At 40.5% G+C, this 18,473-nt stretch overlaps 1 protein-coding gene across 1 annotated transcript in view; it reads right to left on the bottom strand.

Moving 5' to 3' along the window:
- PARD3B (par-3 family cell polarity regulator beta) overlaps positions 1-18,473 on the bottom strand; it is a 929,552-nt gene that overhangs the window by 502,045 nt on the left and 409,034 nt on the right. The gene's annotated exons all lie outside the window — the stretch shown is intronic.

The raw sequence follows: 18,473 nt of genomic DNA, 5'->3' as shown, positions 1-18,473 counted from the left end.
GAGTGAAGAGGTTCACACAGTCAGTGCAATTTGCTATTCAGTAGAGCTAGAAGTATAGTTATTACTGCCATTTGGTGCTTCCCAAATCCTTTGAATGATGATATATACTGAAATAAATTATTTGCTGAGGTTATAGCATTAATGTCTTTTTAAGTACACAGAGAGATTGGTTCCATTCTCTTCCTTTTCTCCTAAAGTAGATAAAACTGATAAGGAAAATAAGTTAGTTCTTCTAAAAATATATCCTGATTTCTTTTTAATTTAATGAAAGCTTCTACTATTAAATATTTGAGTCAGTTATTAAATTCTGAAAAAGGATCATACTATTAGAAAGTTCAAATGAAATTCAACCTTAGCAGAGCTGGCAGCCTAACTACTCCGCCTGCAATTAGGCCTAAAATAATTTGTTTCATACAAAATTGGCCACTATAGAGGAAACTGAAAAAAATACGTTTGTGGTTTAAAAATTGCTCTAACATAAAAATTAACTTTTTATTTGTGTGCTTTTGGGAAAAAAGTGGTAAACAGTAGAAATGCAATTCTCCATTTATCAATATTCTGAAATAATTCCCCAACTCTCTCAAGCTATTGCAGTTTAAAAGAACATTTTTCTTACCTCATTTTATATGGTTCAGTTATGAAAAGTGAATCCATTTTGAAGTTATTTACAAATCTGATTTTTCTATGTGCTCCAACATTCTTGCACAAAACACAGAATTGCTAGTACTTTTCATCCTTGTTCAAACAGAAGTTGTTTTTCATAAAATAACTTCTTTTATAATAAGAAATTAACATGCTACTTAGGAGGAAACACTATGCCAAAAGGTATTATAAAGTCTAAGTTCACATTCCCTTATTTCTTTTTTATTAACAGACACTTCACTACATTATTCCCCACCTCCTCCATCTCTACGTAAAAAGTTTCTTAAGGCAGTGACATACCAATAGTTGCATGATTGGCAATTGTTCTCTGAATGAAACATTAAAAGAGAAAATTAAGAAGAGTAGAAGCAAAAGAAAAATCCCTAAAATCTTAAGACCACAAAGTCCTCCTGCGCCAAGAGTTCTTTCCCTCCTCTGGGTGATCTGAAGACTAAGTGCCTCTCAATTTGGGGCCCCGAATCACCATTAACATGGAGCGAACGAGTCAGTCTAAACGTGATCTCCTCAGAAGCAACCCATCATCTTTAAAATTAAGAAGAGAACAGGGCAAACTCCATGAAACTCTGGTGTGTTTCCAAGCATTTAACCCAGACCAGTACACTGTATATCAATAATCTCAAATTGGAGAAAGATAAACAAAACAAAAAAAAAAACAAGTAAAACTAGCATGGGACACCAATGTCAAAAAATAAGTTGATTTAGAGGCACAGAAACAGATATTTCAGTGACTGACAATTTTAGTTACATTTTTTTTTCAGCTGAGGCATATACATATATATGAATATACATAGAATACATGTGTGTGTGAAAGACATGTTATTTTTCTTAAATAATAAATATGTTTTTCTTAAACCACACTAGCTAATTTTCCTTCAACTTGAAGGACATGACTATGACTCCTCACTTATCATCAATATCTGCCATTTTAATAACAAAATGTTAAATTAAAACATAATTGTATCATAACATGTATTTGGGTTTGTGTATTCCACTAATATGCCACAGGGTTACGGTGTGTCTCCTGGAAGACGACAGTTTTGTGCCAGTGGATCAACTATTTGGAACATTAACAAAAAAACAAACTTTAGATGGCTAAATCTTTCTTAAACATACTCTCAACTCATCAGGAATAAGGTTTGTTCGTCTCTTCTTTTCTGTATTCCACACTTGAATGTCTCCTGTTGAGCCACCTTCTAATTTTTCTTTGGCTGACTTAATGTGTTAATAACAAGTACAAATCATTTCATATTGGAATTAATAATGAGCATCTTTAGATATGAACTGCTATCTCAGAGAGTCTTAAACAACCCTTCCCTTGGCAATTTAAAATTTATTTTTTAAATCGCCAAGCCCCATTTGAAGGAGACAGTCAGGAAGACGCTGAGCTACAACTTAAAGACATGGAAAGATACGTTCCAGAGTATAACAGAAGGCAGGTAACTAGAAGTTCTGAAGATGATTTGGGCAAATCCCTGGGTATATGCAATAGAGTACAAGGCACACCTTGCAAGCAAGGCTGACTGCAGCGAGAGGGAGACAACTACATCTGGTTTTGTGCAACCTCCTGTCGGGGGAGAAGTAAATAAAACACAACTCTGCACTGAAGGAACTTATAACCTAACAGCGAAGACAGACACTAACTCTACGAACTCTTCTGTGTTGGAACAGTGGAGAGGACCACGGGTTTGGAGTCAAATAGATTGAGGTTCACCTTTCCTGGCTCTGTGACATCAGGATGCCTGGTGACACAGTCTCCACATCTAAAACCTGGTGATAACAACACATCACAGAACTGATGAGAGGCTGAAATAAAATAAGGTATGCATAGGATGTGGCACTGTCCTGTATGTAATTTTCACGCAGGAAATCCCCCTTCCTCCAAGAAAAAGGAGGTAACAGCATTTGATTTTTCAGCTGAGTCATACACATACATACACGTGAGCAGTGTTATCTTATCTGCTCACAAGGCTGAATTCCTGAAAGTCAAGTTAATTTTCTGGGAATAATATGTAAATGAAAATAGTAAAACATAATTCTGTGCTAAACCAGGTATAGCCTTACTGTAGAAATCAATGCTTTTAAGAAAAGAAATTGATGAAGTGAGAAGGGAGTTCAAAAATGGAAAAAAATTGCTATTCATTGGTATTTTTCAGCTAAGTGAGAAAAGACTCTAATGGATTTTAGAGGCAAGAGCCCTAAAGGAACTCAGCTCAAGGAACAGTGCTATTCCTTGGAATCATAGTTTAAAAGCCACCAGCTGCAGAGCCCGAACAAAATAAGAAATGTTATGTACTTTAAAGTATAAAGTCCTAAACAACTGCATTATGTTTTTCCACACAGTTAAATATTTGAGGCCCCACTATCCATTAGAAACTATACAACAGGTGGATATTAAGATGAGTAGTCATTGTCTTCCTGACACTCCTGGTGCTTACTTAAAGCTTATCTTTTAGAGATGGAGATGTGGGGACAAGGAACATTTCAGCACACAGAAAGGTAGAAACCAGTGCAGTGTTCCAGGGGATTTATGAATGGATTACTGGAGAACCCATACCAATGAACATGCACACTGTAGACTGGATGAAGTCCCATTTTATTTAGCCAGACACAGAAACTTAATGGAAGCCAAAGAGATAGCCAACAAGAAGCAGTATTCCTCAAAGTAGAAGAGCTCCTGATCAGGTGTGTAGCTTGCCATGACTGCCACATCAGGAAATCTCAATTATTCCTGGAGCACTGCCCATGTATATTCAGGGCTTATGTTATACTCAGGAAAAACACACAATCACTCTTCTTCCCTTTAAGAAGATGGCTAGACTGATCAGGTTCTTCCAGGTTTCAAGCCAACTAGCACTGGAGTCAGTTCCCAGGTACCTACGAACAATGGTGCATCTTCCAACTCTCAAGTAATCACCATTTTAATGATGGTAGAATTAGAATTCAAAGAGGTACAGTATTGGTCCAATGGCTCACATAAATGTAACTAAGGGAGCCCAGAGGAAGGTCACCTAATCCAGTTTGGGGAAAAGAATTTTGAAAGAGGCAGAAACTAGTTACAAACTTCAAATTGGTACATCAATGAATCACACAAGATATAACGGCCAACACAAAATTAAGTTGTTGTCTATATAAGTTTCTGTCTCTTTGTTATAAAATCACACACACATACACACACACATACACACACACACACACACACACACACCTGGATGGATTTTTTTCCACATTTAGAGGATGTGTTTGAGATGGAGTTTGCTTAAATGACAGATGATGTGTTATACAGAAAATTTGATTTTGGGGGTTTTGTAGCCTGTCTCAGAAAGACAAGCAGTTATAGAAATTGAAACCAAGATCCAGAAGAATCATCCATATGATGCTGCAGCGGGCAGAGAAAACAATAGCTTTAAACATGAGCTCCATATCAAACATCACAAAGGCACATGGTCTAAATCATACAGTGAGGAAGAGCAGGGAGTTATTTCAAGATGGTTAATGATTCTCCTGAGCAAAACTGGAAGGCCAGCTTGTCACCAATACTGGTGCTATTTCATTCTAGGGTGACTGACACCTGGAGAGCTCTAGCAGGGGTCCCAGTTAAAGTGCTGACAAGGCATCGGTAAGAAGTAGGAGGCCTCGAGCACGGAGAGGCCGGAAGGGCAATGTGAGGGAAAGGCATGGGGTCAGCAGTCACAGGCAGAAACGGAAGGATGGACTAGAGGACATGGAGAATGTAGCAGTGACCACACCTGCAGAGCAAATGAGAAGGATCATAGAATAGAAGCCTAAAACCATCCTTATATTTCTTGCTCGGAGAAGACTGAACAATAGAGAAGGTTTAGCAACCGCTATGATTTGTTTCAGGAAAAAAGCAAGAATCTTGGCTCTAGCCCACTGAGGGTTAGAACAATTCACTTTTAATCGAAGATGTCTTGATATGCGTGAGAAATCAGACACCAGATTTTCAGTTGGGCACTCATCCAGATGAGGAGGAAGTTCATATTGGAAATCACACTGGCTTCCAGAATGAGTGAGCATAGACGAGCATGAGGCAAAGAAAGAAAGAGGAAGAATCAGTACAGGTCTGTCCACGGCATCACAAGCAAATGATGAGAAAGTCAGAGTTTTATATTCTCACATAATCTTCAGAAAGAAAGGGTATCTAGAAAGACAAGCAGTTACAAAGCCCCAGAGGAAGGATGGAGGAAAGAACTGGGGTTAACATGACAAACTCTCTACGTACAAACAGGGGTAAAGCTGGCTTTTTAGAGTTTAATTTTCCTTTGTTCTAAGGGATTACTTCTGTGCTGCTGAATTATCAAATCACCAAAACACTTGGACAGTTTGAAGAAAGAAAACGCGCTCTCCTTCCAAAGCTGCGGACACTTAGAATAACAAGATAAATACGAACAGGGGAAAAATACTATTGAAATATGCCTAAAATGGTAAATATTTCACTTTGATGATGAAAATGAATTGCAAACGGTTAAAATTTGTATAAGCTTGAAAAGAGATAAATAGGAAAAGATACATTCTGCCAGGTAATCACTATTAATAGTATATAAAATTCTGCTATTACTGTTAATAGTTATCATAATTATAATAATAATAATTAATATGAATACTATTAATAGTGTGCATAGGCTGCATCTTGCTTTCCTACAGTACATTTCCTCAATAGACTTTGTGACTAGTCAGCACCTAGAAGAATGTCTTTCAATTATCTCATACTTCAGCCTTGGCGAATGAAATTGACATCAATTGAATGAATTTGACATTACAACATGGGTATGTCCTCCAGAGATAGGGTGCCAAGAGACTGGAGGCCAGGAAAGCTGCCTTCTAAGGTGGCCCCGGCAGGTGTGACCCCCCAGGAAGCTGCTCCTCCTCAGAGTCCAAGCTCTCCTCGTCAGCTAAGTCAGCATGCTGGACAAGCCACACCCAAGTCCCATTCCAGATCCACAAAGAGTTCTACGATTTACGTGGCCAAGAAGGAAACTGAAGTCCAGAGAAATTAAGTTCCTAAGTCTTCTGGACTTGTTTTCTAATCCAGTTTTGTTCACCTGACACTTTTCTATTGCGGGGTCAAGTTCTCTGGGGCTAAGTGTGTGGAAGCAAGGGGAATGGTATCTCTTCCAGGCTTTTCATCTAAAGAGGTCGGCAGAAAGGAAGATCTGGACAGAAGACACAGATAAAAGGAAGGGGTGGCGGTCACCGAGGAGCTAAAAGGCAAACACTGACCTGCAGTCACACGGGCATATCTGTCAAGATGCTGGACCCCCAGTCAAGGCACACTAGCACCTCTCCCGGGGTGCACGGTCTCTCCTGCAGGTGATTTAAATGCCTTTCAAGTATTCTCTTCCTATTAATCCTGTCAATACCTCAATAAAAAAGATGAGTGGAAGTGGTCCATCATTTGCTTTTGGAGACAACCAGATTTTCTTTCTTGTGTGGATATTATGGGTGTCAGATAGGGCTTTTCAACTGATGCCTCACAAACTCCACTGCACTGAAATCCGGAGACCCATAAACAAATTGGTAATGATACCAATAGCGGCACAATTTATGGCAAAGTACCGAGAAGAGATCACATTTGCTACAGGAGTGCCTGACCAGGTTTGGTGCCTCGCCTGTGACGAATGCAGCAGCTGTGACATGCTTTCAGACATCGTGATGGAAAAACCACACAAGAGAAGCCAAGTAAAAGGTTAACAGAATTTTAGCTGTCCAAATACTTTAGTCTTAAATATCACTCCATTAGGAAAGTGACTCCCAGTATTGCCATAAAAAGAGCAAAAAAGTTCAAGTTGACTAACAGTATCATTTTTCTTTCATTTTGGATTGCAAAAACCATGCCTGTTCCACACACGATGAGACAAATGCAAGGAATTCACAGAATAGCCACTAGTTGCACAGTAGATCTGAACGAGCACACACATGACAAAACACCTTTTAGTATTTGGAAAACTGCTTACACTAGAGGGCCACTGTTACAAAAACAAGCGAGGGGGTTCTTAACTGACTGTCACTGGGAATTGCACTTTTCTCTGAAGATGGTTATGCCTCTAACAGTATTGTTGCTGCATTCCTGTGGGTACACGCTTTTTCTTGTGTTTAAGTTTTCACATTTTATCCAGTTGATACATACAAATCTATAGTTTTTCATACTATTTAAACTACTCCACAATATCAACTTACTTATGCTATTTAAAGTCAGTTAATGCCATTCTTGGACATGCACTAGGTCACAAGTGTTACACTAAGAACAACGACAAGCAATAAAGGGACAAAACTCACTGTATGTGTTCAGCAATGCTCATAGAAGAAATTCAGAACTGGTCATTTTAGGTGAGAGTAAATTCAAAGGGTTAAAGAACAATGATAAGTTACAGAAGAGGTTCAGCACAAGCAAATGTCCTGGTCTTTACAAGGCATACACTTTAGAAAAGGAACAAAACATTAACAAGCACCAGTAGAGATACCCGAATTAATAAACCCAAACAAAGGGCCTGAGTCACTGAGGCGAAGGGAAGGGATTTGACATGCACACTTTAACCTCCAATTTCTTGTTCTGGCATTCAAGGACCTCATTGGTTTCCCCAACCTACCTCTGACTACCTCTTGTACTGCACTCTTTGCCATGTGGTATATGCCAAACAGGATTATTTGCCATTGCCTAAAAGTGCCCTACAGACTCTGACCTCAGTGTGCGTGCTGGTTCTGCCCTCTACATTATCCTTCTCTACTACTGCAATCAGTTGCAATCCTGTCCATCCTTTAAGTTATAAACAGTCTCTACTTCGTTGGAACACCCAGATTCAGGTTTGCTGTCGAGCTAATGAAGCCTAACTCTAATTTGCATGGCTCCCCTTAAGGTTCCCAGCAGGAACCTTAGCAACATGATCACATGATTATATGATTTTGTAAACTTTACAAAAGTAACATAGTTTAATTGCAATAGGTTAATTCTGTTGTCCCTTTCAACTTTGACGTCCCCTCCACCATACGCTCTCCTGTTGGATGAATGTAGAGTGCCCAAGAGCACTCCTGGGATCCAGTTAAGGGGAAATTGAGCTGGAGGTATATTTCATTTGAATATGGCGGAGAGTATTTGTGTGGTTCATAGATAATTCTGTGTACAGTTAAGTTACTGCCAGTCATCCTGATGAGGAATACAGGAATACCCCTATTACCCCCTGTGTTGGTTCATACAGCATCATGATACAAAGGTGCAGGGCCAGGTGACATAACGAAATGACTGTGCTCTTTTTGCACTCAGCATTAGAAGCGTGTGGGTACTGGAAGATAAACAAGATTTGAAACGTACAAAGCCAGAAGCTAGTCTATGGAAAATTCTTTCACTCACCCGATGTATAAAATTGTATACAGTCCAGAATTCAGATAATTCAGTTCTCAACGATACCTTGACAAATGGGAAGTTCTCTCCTATACAGAACATACTTGAAAAATCAGCACAGAATTAAAATTCATGTGTTAGTAAGACACAAACCTATGGCAGGTTCACAAATTACAAGAATGTACGTGTGAAGTCCCAAGTTTAGACATTTCACATATTATTTAAACAACTATTTTGATTAACCATTCTAAAGATTGAATTATCCATTTATTCAATGTATAAAAATTATATATGAAGAGGTTTTTAAACAATATGTAGTCCAAAATTATAGGGAAAAGTGTAACAGAGGTGTTTTCAGGCATTAATTAATCTATAATCAATTAATATATCATTAATAAAAGGTTTGTTCATATTTTCTGACATCTCTAGTATATTAGCTTTATTAAATTTGTAAACTGTTGAGATTTTTTTTCTCGTTCTAAATAAGCATCCATTTTTATATTTTTTTTGAATTTAAAATTTGTAACCCTTTTCTTATATAGCAATCTCCCCAAATTTCACAAATTGAGAGCCCCACCAAATGTGGCTCTGCTTCTGCACCTTTTTAGGGTATGTCACATCCTGTTTTGTCTTATGTGTATAGTTGTATTTTTCTCGTCTCCCTTTAATTTTATTCATTTAACAAATATTAACTGAACACCTAAATTACACTAGGCAGTTTTAGGCAGTCTGGACACATCAGCACACAACACACAAAGCTCTTGATCTTGTAGAGCTTGTAGATAGCTGGGAGAAGACAGATAATAAACAAGTACACAGATAAATGTGGGCGTTTAAGACAGGGATAAAGCAAGTTCTTAAACAAGAATATGAGAGAGAGAGGGAAAGAGAGAGATGGGGAGGAGAGGATGGTGGGGCAACCTTACATCATAAGCTCTTTGATAGCAAGCAACTCACCTTAGTCCATCACTTGGGATCCCTAGCAGAGTGGGTACTTCACAGGTGCATGCTGAACTGAACTACACAGAGCCAGAGGAACAAAGATCAACCCCTAAATTCAGAAATCTTTGGAATCTGATGTGTCCCAGACGAGGAAATTTTTTGTTGTTCATGAAAGGGGTCTATGCCCCCAATAAATAAATCGCTCCTGTCAGGTTTGTTTCCCTTCACCTAACACTTTTCTTCAGCATCAACATTTATTTTAAAACAAACACTATTCCCACTAATGCAGCATTGGTTATCACCCTCCTAACTTAATGATAAGTGAGCATAACAGTGACATCAACACCAATGTTAAACAACTCCAGTAAAGGCTCTGAAACATTGACTATAGTCTTGTCAATTACTGTGGTTTATGAAAGAATCTACTGCCCAGTCAGTTGATCTTTTAGTTTTCTATAGTTTACAGTCTTATATCCTAGATATTTATGAGGTTAATCTATATTCATAAGATTTATGGCAACCCATGGAATAACTAGAAGGATAACAGTTGGAGTTTACTTGAAAAGTTTCTTTGGAGGAGCTGACTTTTAAACAGAATTTGAAATGCAGAAGATACATGAATTGATAAATTGGTATAAAATGATGACTAACATATTTATGGTAGGCAGACGGGCACATGGTTTTAGAGGCTAGAGATGGACACTCATGCATGGATAGTGATAAGATTGCTCAGCCAGAAAATAGGCATGAACCAAGTGACCAAAGGAGAAAGAGACTAAGGAATCTGGTTGAAGAACATCACTAGAAGGTCTTAAAATGGGAGAGTTCTAATTTAATTCAAAGAGCAGTGAGACTTTCAAAGGGAGACAATCCATAGTATTTTTTTTCAAGTATTGAGAAATTGGTTAAAATACATTTTGGAAAGACATTTGTAGCTTATGAGTATATGGAAAATGTTGACTAAAAGAATAAGTGGAGATATCCCAATGGTCTCTTTAGTAATTCCCTTATAAAAACCATAAAGTGAAGCTTACTATGTGTCAGTGGAGGCGGTTTGGATTTGACAGGGTTGTTTTATTCAGCATGGAACACATCTGGGATGGCTCATTAGGGCACCAATGTTGGTCTGAACCAAGTGTTTACGGAACCTTTTTTCTGTCCTCAATTTTAGGCCACATCTCCTATTGAGTTGAGAACGGTCTCTGAAAGAATACCTCACTAGCTCTTTGCAAGATGAGAAAGGGAGAAAATCAGAAATGCCTTCAGGCCATTCAGCTGCAGTTGCAAACAATTACTGGCAACGTCAAAGTACTAAATTCAAATCACCAAGTCCTTCAGGATAGATGAGAAACACCCACAAGTCAACTTAAGGCATCCTGGGCACAGATCTATATGATTGATCAGCTGCATTTGAAATCTTTGATCACTACACTTTATGGGATCCTTCAAAGTCCTTGCCAGGACTGGAAAAAGTGGTGCGTTATGGAGCCAATGTTATCTCCTAGGAACGCTCAAAAGACAGTTTTATGCCTATGCCTATGTGCCCCAAATGTCGTCTTCTGTGTAGTAGCAAAGGAACCTACTGCCTCTCAGCCCCTTACTTCTGGTGTGGAAAACATGGTTTCTACTTAACAGCACTTAAAAGAGTCAATCAACTGAAGCTCAATCCAGAAAACACAGAAATTGGGCTTTCTTGACAAGGAACATGTCTAATGACAGTGCCAGAAGACAATCTGAATCTCTCCTGTCCTGTCCTGCATGGAGACTTGTCCAACACTTATAACTGGGGCGTGAGACCTTATTTGTTGACCCATAGCTACCCCTGGAGCCCAGGGACCAGCTTTGACTTCATGCACATTTACCTTATGCAGCCGGATGGCAGGGGTCATATTCTACCCATGATGTGGAACTGGCCCCAGCTGTCCAAGACTTTGTGGCCTCACATTGGATAACTGAAATCTAATTCACTTGAAAGTAGCCTGGAAGACCACCCAGGTGTTTCATATGGCTGCTGTCTTGCTACTAAATAGGGCCATTACGCCAGCTGGAGCACATTACACCAGCAGACTCATTCACCCGGCGGCACGGCAAGGCAATGATCCACGGATCATTCTTGACTTTTTTTTTTAATTGATGTTTTAATAGTTTATAACATTGTGAAATTTTGGGTTGTACATTTTTGTTTGTCCATCACCATATATATGTCTCCCTTTGCCCCTTGTGCCCACCCCCCACCCCCATTGCCCCTGGTAACCATAATACAGTTTTCTCTGTCCATGTGTTGGTTTATATTCCACACGAGTGAAATCATACGGTGTTTGTCTTTCTCTTTCTGGCTTATTTTGCTTAACATAATACCCTCCAGATCCATCCACGTTGTTGCAAATGGGACGATTTTGTCTTTTTTTATGGCTGAGTAGTATTCCATTGTATATATATACCACATCTTTTTGATCCAATCATCAGTCAAGGGACATTTAGGTTGCTTCCACTTCTTGGCTATAGTGAATAATGCTGCAATGAACATAGGGGTGCATAAGGATTGTTGATTTCAGGTTCGTTGGATAGATTTCCAATAATGGGATAGCTGGATCATAGAGTATTTCTATTTTTAATTTTTTGAGGAATCTCCATATCATTTTCCATAGAGGCTGTACCAGTTTGCATTCCCACCAGCTGTGTATGAGGGTTCCTGTTTCTCCAAATCCTCTCCAACATTTGTCGTTTTTTGTCTTGGTGATTATAGCCATTCTAACAGGTGTGAGGTGATATCTTAGTGTTGTTTTGATTTGCATTTCCCTGATGATTAGTGATGTTGAACATCTTTTCATGTGCCTATTGGCCATCCGTATATCTTCTTTGGAGAAGTGTCTGTTCATTTCCTCTGCCCATTTTTTGATTGGGTTGTTTTTTTGTTGTTCAGTTGTGTGAGTTCTTTATATATTATGGAGATTAACCCCTTGTCAGATATATGTTTTGCAAATATTTTCTCCCAGCTGGTGGGTTGTCTGTTCATCTTGATTCTGGTTTCGTTCGTCTTGTAGAAATTCTTTTCATTATTGACTTTCCTATGTAACTCTTGGCATCAGATTCAACGTGCATCAAAACCCAAGGGCCACATGTACAAAACTAGATGGTGTTTCTCTTATTCTTCAGAAGAGGCAAACCACTCTTGTTAATACCATTAAAGCTCTAACTTTCAAAGGAAAGACATTCGGACATAGAGGGCTTGCTAGTGCCAAGTATGGGGAGTAGAGAGTTTGGTTTGAATTTAAAATAATTTCTACAAATGGATTTTTGAGAGTGACAAGAATGACCAATGTTTCAATCAATTTAAATAAAATAAGCCAAACATTGAAAATCTGTGACTATTTTAAGGGACAGAACAAGTAAGCTTATATCACTATCTTTCCCACAGGTCCTAGAAATAAACCAAATTGCACTAGAATGTGAGATGATTATTAATTTGAAGGTGATACTTGTTCCATCTAGCTTATGTCACAAGCCCACTATACCCAGGAGAGCTGCATTATACTAGGGTAGTATTTATTATAACCAAATAGCATGAAACATGATATTGATATGAAGTCACAGAATAGCAAATTAAGGCATAATCTAACAAGAGGACAGTGCATCTGATAATGCAATGAAGCAACATAGATCTACCACCTATGAGAAGTATCACGTCACAGGTGCTGGTAAGAGGCCGGTATCTGAACTCGTCCAGTGGTTCCTGAGACAAGCCTCCGTAATTTGAGAAGAAGGATCCTGATCTCATCTTCAGGCTTTCTCGGGGCAAGCAAACCAAGACATGGTGCTGTTTTCAAAAGAGGCTGCCATGAAAGAGGAGGAATTGCCCTTATAAGCTCGACATGAAAGTTGAGATGCTATCAGAACTGTCTTTGTCCTGTGCTCATCCAGGTCATCTCATACTATGTTATCTAACTAGATTGCAAAAGACACACACATGCACACGCACACAGAGTCTTCCACAGATGAGGTATTTGGGCCTAAAAATGAAATAGGCCGAATGCTCAGGTATGCAGTGACATTGCGAAATCATTTAATTTGTTCCCTCCATGTATACAGCTATGTGGGATGTGTGATGGTATCTCTCTGGTTTGCGGCAGTCTTTGGTTGTGTTCTTCAAGTCTATCCAATATTTTAACAAAAGGCTTGTGATATTCCTTGCCCATAGCCTCTGGTCATTTTCCAAAGTAGCTTTTAAATGGTCTTTGAAGAGAAAAATCAGCAATTTCAGATTCAACTTACATACTGCAATAAAAAGGCTTACTACCCAGCAAATGTTGGATTCTTAGCAAGGGGTGAGGAAACACACTCTCCCCCTGGATGGGAGGAGCACCAAAGTCACATTACAAAGGTCAGACATACTAAGACGGCAAGAATCTGTGGCTGTGAAACAGTCTACTCCACTTATACTCCTACGTACTAATTTCATAAGGCCTTACGTTTAGAATACAGATTTCATAAACCCCTATGTTTAGAATAGATTTCGTTTCCTATCTAAAACAAACATATGGTATCAAACAGTCTTTTAATGCTCAGATTTAAATTAGTTTTAAAGAGATAAAAAGACTGAAATAGTTCTGCTATTTGAGCATGCTTAACGACAGCAATATTTATATAAACATATTGGCAGAGGAAATGTTAAGTTCCCTATATCTCAGTGGGCCCAGGGTTTCATTTTAGAAGCAACACATTCCCCTAAAACATTCACAATGTTGTATATGGATATGGTGGACCAAACAACTTGGAGACATACTTCCAACAACTTTTCAGCATTAAAACAATTTAATTCTCAATTATGAAGGTGCCCCTGGTATGCAATGTAAGTGTCTGTCAATTACGGCTTGTTTTATTTGGTTGCTGCACGGTCACTGCTAGTTCTGTGCAAATATGCAACAGATAGCCAGAGTGTGCTCAGGCATCCTGGGTGCTAGGCAGAGTTCATGCTGCTGTCTCTGAAATTCACCTCAGGAGAATCTCTTGATGCTTGAAGGCAGGATTTTCTCATTCTGTGGGTTGCAATCCTTTCATAAGTCTTGAAATCAATTTAAGGGGTCATGATCAGCATTCTATAGCATGGATGGTATAGAAAACATCAGACTGTGTTACACATAGTAAAGATATGCTTTGTTTTATAGATCAGTTATACACGCATGTGTGTGTTGGGTTGCAATGTAAAATGCATTTTCTTGCTTTCAGTCATGGTTAAAAGTGTTCAAGAGAAAAAAAAAAAAAAACCTCTAAATCTGCCTTCTAGAGGATGCTAAGTAGCAGGTTAGCACCCCGGACTGGCTTGGGAAGTCTCTGGAGGGTGACAACCTCCTTCAGGAAACACATCCAGCCCAGGAGTGAGGCTGATCATCTACTTCCAGAGCCTTCTGTTTTGTAGCTTGATGTCCTGTGTAACATTTATTTTGCTCAGGTATTTACTGGAAACTTACTAAGTGCTCGGAACTGTGCTAAATCCTGGGGAAACAAAGATGAATATGATATAGCCCTTGACCCCCAAAGGGCTCTGAAGAGACTGACTTGTACGCAGTAATGCATAAGACAATGTCACTAGGGATATCCAGGCAGTCACCCCGAAGTGCTGTAGGGGCCAGAGGGACAAGTATAGTGTAGCCGTTGGAGATCTGACATCTTAGTGGGTAATCTCTCAGTGGGTATTCACACATTCCTCCACCCATCCACCCATCCACCCATCCACCGATGCATCCACCCATCTACGCACCTGCCCACCCCCTCCCACTATGTTCAAGGCACTGAGGTGGGAGTTTGGGCAACTTAGATGAACAGGACAAGGGGACGACCTTGGACGAGCTCCAAGCCAGAGGAGAAAGAGACTTAGAGGACGAGCTGGGCAGCAGGAGTGGTGAGGAGCAGGCCCAGAGACGCTGCAGAGCAGGAGCGTTTCCTCTGCCTCTTGGAGTTCTGGCTTGCCTCCTCAAGAGGAGGGGTTGAGAGTGGTGGTGGGTGATGGTGGAGGGTGGAGAAAGGCCTGGTGCCTGAAACAAAGCTGATCCATATTTTAGACACAGCACAATAATGAAAACCAAGTGCACACATATTTGTGAACATTTTTAAAGCTAAATGCCAAAAACACAGGCAGAAGCCAGTCCTCTGGCACTGGAGATCATGCTTAAGTCAAAGAGGCAGAAACAGAGACATAACATAAATCAGATTTTAGCACTTTCCTGCTTCAAATCCTCATTTCTGACCATTTCCATTAGAACAAAATCAGCTCTTTACCAAGACCTACACAATTCTGTGATTTGGCCCAACCCTCTCCCCCTGCCCACTGCACTCCAGCCACCCGGCCCCTGCCTGGCCCTGGATCTTCCCAGATGCATCTAGACAGACGGCCCTGGGGCCTCTGCACTAGCTGAGGCCTCTCCTCCTAGTCACTCTCCATTCCTTTATCTTGTTTAATTTTCTTCCTTACAATGTCACTATCAAAAATACTTTGTTTACATGTATAATTTCTGACTCAACAAGAATGGAAGCTTCTTGAGAGCAGAGATTTTGGGTATCTTTTTACTGCTGTATGCCCAGACTCTGGCATTCTCTGGGCACTGTAGAAAGGTTTGTTAAGTCAAGGAAAGAATCAAGGGAGTTGAGACAGGTCTAAGTTAAGCAACCATGCAGCGATACACGCGGGTCTGAATCAGAATACACAGAACTAAATGACAAATCAGCAGTACAGGCTGCTGATCCAACTTATAAGACCAGACACAAAGCGTCTGTGTGTCAAGGGGTGATGGGTCAGGGGATCAGGGAGGGAGGTGGCAGATGTGCAGGAGGAGTCACCCTCGGACCTCAGAGCCAGGGTAGCAATAAACCCAGAAATACTCGGCTTTTTACGTCTGCTCAACAGGAACGCAGACCACTGATCCAGCTCCACGGACAGAAAAACCAACAGCACAGCAGCTCCTTGTCAATTCTCACGTGAGCGCAGAGTGAAACCAGGGCAGAGAATCTGGAAACCAAACAGCCAGAGAAAATACTGAGGCACAAATTCTGCCAACAGTCCCAGAGTATCGCTTAAGAAAAAAACAAGAAAACATTTCTCTATTCCAACTTATTGTTCGAGGGTCTGGTGGGAGACAACTCCTTCAAGATAACGAAAGATATCCATGATGTTAGTGGCAAGCTATTTAGCACAACTGAAGGACACCGTGCACGTGTCATATGGGAAGGCTGTGGAGCACAAATGCTGACATTTCTGGCAATGACAGCCGTCCAAAAGGAAAACAGCCACAGAAGCCCATCTAACGGTCGCCGTGAATCACCATGATTCTGAGCTCAAGCCTGCAATCACTGGCATACAGAAACTCCTGACTAATAGCCGTGAGCAGTTTGCCTTTGCTATCTAAGTGTCACAGACAGAACACACTCTTGCCTGACCTAAACTCGGCGTTAATACCTGAAACACAGCCTGGGGAAGCTCAATATTCCACTGCTGCAAAGAAGATAAACAGCAACAATACAAAGATGCAGCCCTTTTTAGTGCTGCTAGTTAAACCGAATGCATTTAATCTTTCTCCTGCATCTAACACGTCTGTCATCTTCTCTTGGTGGAATGAATGATATTTAAACACTCCCGCAGAAAGCCCGTCTCTTGAAGGCTTTTCCACATACCAAATGGCAAACAGAATAAAAAATCCTGGTTACACTCAGCTTCACAGGACACAAATCATCAGGTTGCTGGAGGACATGCTGTTCGTGGTCCCACAACCAGAGAAAACCACATGACCATTAGCGACAGCACCTACCTACAGCCCTGAAATACACAACTAATTTCTGTAGTATGAGATATGCACAGTCTGCTCTGGAAACAAACCATATGCGTCATTAACTATCACATATGCAAGTATTACATATCTATATGGAAATTATCCATATCAAATGGTTTCTTCTCACCATGGTCTAGCATGACAAGAAATTAATCACTGTCTTATCAGACAGAGATGATCAACATATCTGGACAAATGCCCCCTTCACCACCACCTCCATTACCACAGCTAGTCAGTCCTATCATTTGGAGGAAAAAATTAAATAGATACGAGGTACCCTCTGGAGGAAGAATGAACCCTTGCAGAAAGTGATGGCGATACAGGTGTGATCACGGCCAGCCGCATCAAGAGCTCACCAAGCATCAGGCACAATTCTAAGGGCTTCGTGTGCTTGTTAATCTTCACAGTGACCGTAAAGCTTGAGGATGACTAGGACTCCACTGCACAGCTAAGGAAACAGAGACCAAGAGAAGGCCCAGTGGTTTGCCCCTTGCCACACCTAGTATCTGGCAAAAGTGGGATTCAAACCCAAGCAGTCGCCATCGAGAGCCTGCACCACTGTCCCCAAGCACAGTGCAACCTTCCAAGGAGAATCCTGTGAACAGATCAAAGCAGATGCTGCCATACCAAAGAGATGCTGATGTTTTCTTAAGGAAGGGGAGTGCAGTCTCACTAAGCACTTGAATGGTTGAGTCTATTAATGTATCCTTTAAAGGAAGAAAGCCTACAACCCTCAATTATATTTAATTCAAGTTGCAGAGGAAATATTACTGTATAGAATGCCCTTTAGCAAATGTGTCCCACTGCAGTACAGCATCGGGCATCTGGCCATATAGCTGGAGCGCCATAATTAGGGTCCTTGGGAACTAGGAACACGGTCAGGCTCACCATAATCCCAGTCTAAAAATAAATAAATATATGAAAATAAAAATAAATGATTTGGGGAAGGTGTAGGCACCAAGAAAGATGGAGACCCAGTGACCATTGTTACCAGAGGCAACTCCTCGGCTTTCCCTTTCTTCCATTTCCTTTGCTGAGAGGCCAAAGGTGGGGACCTGTCTACGTAGCACTGCCGCCCTCTACAACCACAATTTTAATCGACACTGTGCTATGTTAATGAGTGCCAACCATGCGCCAGATGGTGCTGAAAACAAAGCCTTCTCTGCAGTCACGCCCAGTGGGATCACCCCTCTTCTCTCTGTGAAAGCGATCACCAACGTGGTAATGAGCCAACTCCGACGCAACCCAACTTCTAATCCCCTGACACTTTCTGATTGGGCGCTGCACCAGGATTTGGCATAGAAAAGGCACCTGGAGTGCTGTCGGATGATCCCTTCTGGGATAATGGACCAGGGAACTGAGCCTGTAATGATTTCATATCAGTTTGTTCAAGTTCAGTTGCTATTAATTGGGTTCAAGTTCAGCTCCAGTTCACACAATCTAAATAAATAGCTGTTGAAACCAGCTTAGTGCCTGGCACAGTACGTATCTTTGTAACTAACAAGAAGCAAGCAAAAGAGAAAGACTGAGAGGGACGCCTCGCATGGATGTTGTCCGGTGCCTTCAGTCTGCTAGTGGACGTGAGGGGGAAACAACAGTGTTCTGGATCGTTCCAATCCTGCATGGTGATACTGCTTAACAAATGATCATATTCTGAAGAATTGAGGCTGAAAGCAGTTTTAAATGAAGTAAAA

This window comes from Ceratotherium simum, chromosome 9 (genome assembly GCF_057802395.1).
Source record: "Ceratotherium simum simum isolate JZ-2026a chromosome 9, ASM5780239v1, whole genome shotgun sequence".
In the NCBI taxonomy this organism is placed as follows: Eukaryota; Metazoa; Chordata; class Mammalia; order Perissodactyla; family Rhinocerotidae; genus Ceratotherium; species Ceratotherium simum.
This window is presented reverse-complemented; position numbering and strand designations above follow the sequence as displayed.